Genomic DNA, 6,335 nt, shown 5'->3' with positions numbered 1-6,335 from the left:
GCTACCATCACCACTATCACTACCACCACCACTACTCCGTTACCACTACCACCATCGTCGCACCGTCACACCATCGCTATCAGCACCAGCAACACTAGTAGTACTACTGAACTACTACCGCCTGTATTACTACCACTATATCAGCAACACCGGCGACCTGACGTCGCCGCGGATACGGCCTCCCTCTCTCACCCACAAGCTTTGTCGACTCGAAACGCGCGCGGCAATACGAGAGTGTCGCGATGGTGGGGGTTCCATCGCGCCGGAAAAGATCCCGTGACAGAGAGCGGCACGGCGTTGGCGTTGGCGCCAGTGATAGTAGTGGTATGTGTCACTATCCACTGTGATGCTAGGCGCGTCGCAGCTTATGACAATAACAATAAGAATATTGGTCCGCTATGTTGAATCTCGATGGACGTTAGGGTCCGACGCAGTAGCATAACAATAATGAATGGCTTGATGTCTCTCATGCTTGATTCCTAATGACGTTAAGACGTAATGGTTTTGACGATTCTAAATGATTCCTATTGATTCGTGATCAATGATTCTCGATGCGACACTGGTGTCCGATGTTGGCGCCGTTGATTGTGGTGCGATGTCGCCGTCCGCTGGTATTAGTAACCACCGAGATGTTAGACGACGCAGCGCGTTGGCGTCGGTGGTGGCGATGGCCACAGGGGACGAGGGGGAGGGGGAGAAGTGCACGCATTGTTGGCGGCGGGAGTTAGCGGGGGCCGACTGAGCGGCGCCAGCAGGCTGAGAGTTTAGCTCACAGTTTCTCTGTACCACTCGCTTGGTTCTTTCTCTCTCTTTCTCTCCCTGCGCCTGTTCCCTCGCCTCGTCCTCCTTCCCCCAAGTCTCCACTGCGCTGACCCTACGGGTCTCTCCTCTCTACATTCATCTCTCTTTCGTCGTGCCTTATAGCCGCTCTGCCCACCCACCAGTGGTAGCGCTCTCGAACGTGCTGCGAGTGTGCGGTTTGCATGTGTAATGTGCGTGTGCGGAGTAGATGCCGCGGGCGGCCAAGAATCGCGAGTTTATGGGACTCACTGACCACCGCAGGAGTCTTTCCCCGAGTCTCGAGACGGAGGCCGTTTACCGCCGTTGATCTCCCGGAGATTCGACCTCCGAATTTTTGGTTCTTTTACCGCCCCCTCGTTTCCGACCATCCTCGCCCTTTCCGTTCCCTTTCGCAGTGTCCTCCGCTAGGTATCCACGGCTATCACGTGTTCGCCGGACGCAGACCCGGTGCAACGCTCCTGTCCTCCTGAAAGAATGTTCTCGTTATGCCAAAATCATGGGAAACACCCGCGGGCGTATTGCGCACGGGCGGGTATTAGGGCCACTTCTTTCCTCGTGATCGTCGTTCCGCCGAATCGTAAATACTTGCGGGCCTGTGCGAACGCAACGACAATCCGTCGCGGTAAAATAATTACAGGACAAAATCGAAGTTTGATGTTAAACCAGGCTGGGTGTATCAATAAATGAGCAGTTATTAGTAAATAATCATTGAATCTGTATCTATTTAGAAATTTAGTTAGCGAATCAAGTGTTTTAAACTTTATATGAGACTTATCGATATAAGTAGCAAAGATAATAAAAAGAATAAAAGAAAAAACATATATATGTAAAGACAAATTTTGATTTCTATTGCATGTGTGTGTATTAATTAAAAGAATACAAGTAATATATGTATAATTTTTTCAATTTTGAATTATTTTCTCAGTTTTCTGAATTATCATATATTTGTTTTTTATTTGTTACATAATTACGAATTAAAATAATTATTATTGCCCATGTGAGCGTTACATTTTGTTCACATGCAACTGACTTGCATACTGTTAACACATGTACACATTTTTCTTCCATCGCATCCTTTCGAAACGTGGGACTTTATTTCGCCACAAATGCAACATGCATCCATGTTCGTCATATGTAATTCAGGATTCTATACGGGTCAAGTAGCGAGACAATAGTGTCTTTCCATTATTTTACCGATTTTATGATTCTGGAAATATTTCAGTATATTTCCGTACTTGACACCGTAACCACGTGTTCGTATGGTCACCATCTGCAGACACAGCTGTATGTTCTCCAGAATCTACGATGGCCAATCCATATGGCCAATCCGCTCGGATTAGCGCATTTTGCTTTGTAAGAGACGGAATTACCAGCTTCGTTTAATTCGATCGTTAGTTCGTGTGTAAATGAAATCATTTAAATCTTCATTTTTCCTTGGCCTATTTAATTTTCAATTTTTCCTATAGTTATAATTTTCGTCGATAAACGAAGACGGAATCTATCTCAACAGAAAAAAAAACATTTATGATCTTTTAATTGTATTCTCGTGGAACAATTCTATCATAGTGCCTCGAACGTGGTTCGCATATTGCGGGTCGCATTTTCGTGGTTGCAACGAGTCCCGTGTTTCGTCTCGACAGTAGTCGGACTTGTCAAACCAGAAATTGGCCGCGCATCAACAAGCGTAACCGATCAAGGCCGTCCGGAACTTTTTATTTAATCGCGTTATTATTTTCCCACGGCGCACGTAACTGCTTCTTTTTATTCGATTGATCGAATACGCTTAATTGAAAGCTGCAATTTCTTCTCTAGCAAAATATACAATTAACGAGATAAACAATTTGTTCTTTCATGATCTTCCTCTCGTTAATGAAATTTAATCATTTAGGGCCGATTGTTCCAACCTGTTGGTAAATTAACTAATAGTTAAATCATAAGTCTATTTTTGTCTAATTTGAAGGAAAAACAAAGACATATCTAATATGATTTAACTATTAGTTAGCTTGCCAACAGATTGGAACAAATGGAACAATCGACCCTTGATGTATAAGATTTGGGGGGAGAATATTGTGGTAAATTTCTATATATAGTATAAAATATAAAACGTATAAAATATATATGTATGAGTGTATGCATTACATATATAATTCCTCAATAGCTTATCAAAAAATAAGATTTCTGGAGATTTTATAAATTATTAGATATTCTGATCATTTTCAGTATTATTATCATTTATCAGTGATCTTCATAATCTTTAATATTCTTGATGCGCTTTCTTGATAGAACACGGCTATTTTAGAAATTAAGGTCATACTTGTATTCAGAAATGCTTGAAGAGAAACAAACAAAACTCTGTCACTTATCTATTTATATCTACTATCTTTCTATCACTATATGAGCGAGAGACAACTCTTAATGTTCGCGGAAAATCTAAAAGAATAAAAATAATCGCAATTTAGAAGAATCTGAAAGACGGTCGCATCTTTATTCAGAATTTGTAGATAATCATCGACAGACGTTCTTTCTTGAAATAGGCGAGTTGACGCATTCTCTTGCGAAATGAACCGCTCGGCTTTAGCATCGTTTTTGTGACGTCGTTCTTTTCTTCGCACTAGGGAGCTTTCGGCAGTTTAAATTACCACACTTCTGATTGAGTCTACCGACCGGAAAAGTTTCTGGTTTCCGTCTCTTTCTGGGTATACCGACAACGTCCGGAAATGGAAATAAAGAAATAAAGAAATACACCTGCGTGTTCCTTAAAACGATACTTGGGTGATTTTTGGGTTGTAATCTTAAGTACGATTTATACCACATTCCTTTCTATTACTACGTCCTGGAATTGGTCGGAACTTTTAAGTGACGCAGCTACTTTCAAACGATGAATTTTAAGACGTGTGCAGAAATTTTCTCACATTACATAATCCTGATGACTATGTAATTTTAAGCTCTACATGCAATTAAATTTCGCGAGAAAATCAAATCAATACATATATATAGATGTTATAAAATAAGTAAGTATAAGTTTAATACCTAAATTACGGTTTTTAATTTAAAGTTAAATTATATACAAAAGTATTGTTTTGTTTCTCGCTACTCTATAGGGCATGACTTGCGATTAAATTGCACCCAGAAAGTTTAATGAAAACGCTTGTTTTTGCGCTTTTATAAGAACCGCGTAATAATCTAGTGTGATATTCTCGGGACTTGATTATTTCAATGAAGATTTCTTTCGATAAAGTATGTTAATCGAGATAAAATTCTTCGTGTCACCTGACGGTTAAACGTTTTATCGGGAATCCTATCATTATTGACTTACTTTCGCGAGCTATCGGCGATTAAATTGTATATCTTAAAGTAAGGACGGCTGACCTGATAACGATAAAGACTACACCTAAATATTTTCGCTAACATCATATATGTTGTAGATTATATTATTGAGCGTCAATTGCATATCACGGTATATATTTTTTAAATTGAAATTTATTTTTAAAGATAAAAAGCTTCAGTAATTTATATGCTGATATCTTAAACAAGGATACATAAGTCGACGAGATAATTTTCTTTTGTTGGTTCATTATTTATATCGAGAAATTGGTTAATCTACCGATCCAACCATTCTTCTTGGGAATTTGCTGCTAATCCCACGATCTTTTCCATAACAAACAAACGGATATTGTCAGATATTTCACTCCTTCGCAGTGTATTTATATATTAGTGTTGTAAAAAGAGCTGCTTTTTTTCAATCGTGGCGAATATCAGTCGCGCGCGCGAGAAAAAGAATATTAATCACTGTTATTTTGGCCGGCAATTTCGTGCGCAATTGCACAAGTTCACTCGCAAAACAGACACGCCCGTGCTGCGCTCGGTCGCCTTTCAATTCGCGTCGGATTCAAAAAGCAACCTCAGCACCGGACACGGCCGCGATCTCTTATTTCCTTTCGCTTATAAACGTGCAAAGGTTGCAAATAAAGAAAAAGGTTGCATAAAAAGAATCTGTAACTCTCAGAAAAGAATAATTTAAGAAATTTTATAAATTAAATTAAAAATTAAAATTTAGTAAAGTTATATATCCAATCATCTAATCTGGAACCTGGTTAGCAAGAGCTCTTTATGATATATAACAATTTTACTAATTATTAATTAACTTTTTATTAACTAATTAATTATTTTATCTTTTTAACAATTCTTGTTGAGCTATTTATAATTTATAACAGTGTAACTAATTATTAATTTATTAATTAATTGTTTATAAACAATTTTATTATTTTATTTTATTTTTTCTAATAATTCTTGTTATTGATTGAACTTGAAACGGACGGTGATCGCGCGTATCGACTTTAATATATGTGTAGGATTCAAATGACCTATCCTAATCAGTCCTAGATTATCGTGTGATAATTATTGTACCACTGTGGAAGATAACAGCAACAGCTTTTGTGATCCCGCAATCTCGGTACTGCGAGCATGTTTGTAATAATAGTAGCGAAGAACGCTTCACTCGGGGACGGAAGTCAGACGACAGCTGGTGATTGCGGGGGAGGATGCGGGGGCGGAGGAGAGGAGGAGACTACGAAGATGGTCGCGTTAAAGGCGGTGTACTAACTCGGGGAATGCCATGTAATTTACGTTAACAGTCAACACACGAGCGCACGGCGGGAGGTGGCCTTTATCTTTCGCCGCGACACGTCACGTTTGATGCGTCGAACATGACACGGTATATTAATCCCACATCCCACATATTTATCCCAGAGGGAGAATCTGTAATATTTTTATCAGTCCATATTGCGTTTTTTAAGCTCATGTTCTACGTGAAAGTTAGTCCGTTTTGCTGCGATAAACAAATACTTTATTTAATATATACATATACGCGTATTGATAAAAATTTCAATATATAAAATGTTTGATAAAATACGTAAATGAAAATAACGTATTACTCGACACGAAAGGATGAATATTTATACCGCGGATTTGAGTTTATTCCTGCAGAATAAACCACGCTCGCCACGTAAAACATTTCCATATTAATGATCGATAATATTCGAATGATGGGAGGAAAACGCTGTTTCTGAAAATGTCGTATCGAGTGACACGAAATCCTCATCAAATAGAACGTGTTTCCATCGGAAAGCCACGCCGCCGCCACTCGTCGATCTTGGCGGACGACTCCGCGATTCGCGCGGGATCGATTTTCGCAGAATCAGCGTCGGTCTCGCTCTTATCGCGCGAGTTCCATTTTTATACGAGTGCGCGCGCGCGCGATAAAAGCTTACATCGCCGTACGCCGGGAGACGCGTGACGCGTTAAACGCATCCGATACGCATTACGCGATAAACGACGTACAGCCGAACCGCGTATCAGATCGGAATACGAGTGCTCGCGTACTCGCGTACAAGTGCACGCACGCGAGACGGATATAACGATCTTCGACATCGTCATCGTCACTCGCGGGTATCGCTTAACCTGTCCTTAGACCGAGAATGATCGGGTTCGGTCTTTAGGGGGGAATGTTATCGTTTTATGACTGTTTGCGTTTA

The sequence above is a fragment of the Temnothorax curvispinosus genome, unplaced genomic scaffold, assembly GCF_003070985.1.
Source record: "Temnothorax curvispinosus isolate PA1 unplaced genomic scaffold, ASM307098v1 QBEX01010277.1, whole genome shotgun sequence".
NCBI classification, from domain to species: domain Eukaryota; kingdom Metazoa; phylum Arthropoda; class Insecta; order Hymenoptera; family Formicidae; genus Temnothorax; species Temnothorax curvispinosus.
Note: the sequence above shows the minus strand (reverse complement) of the source record.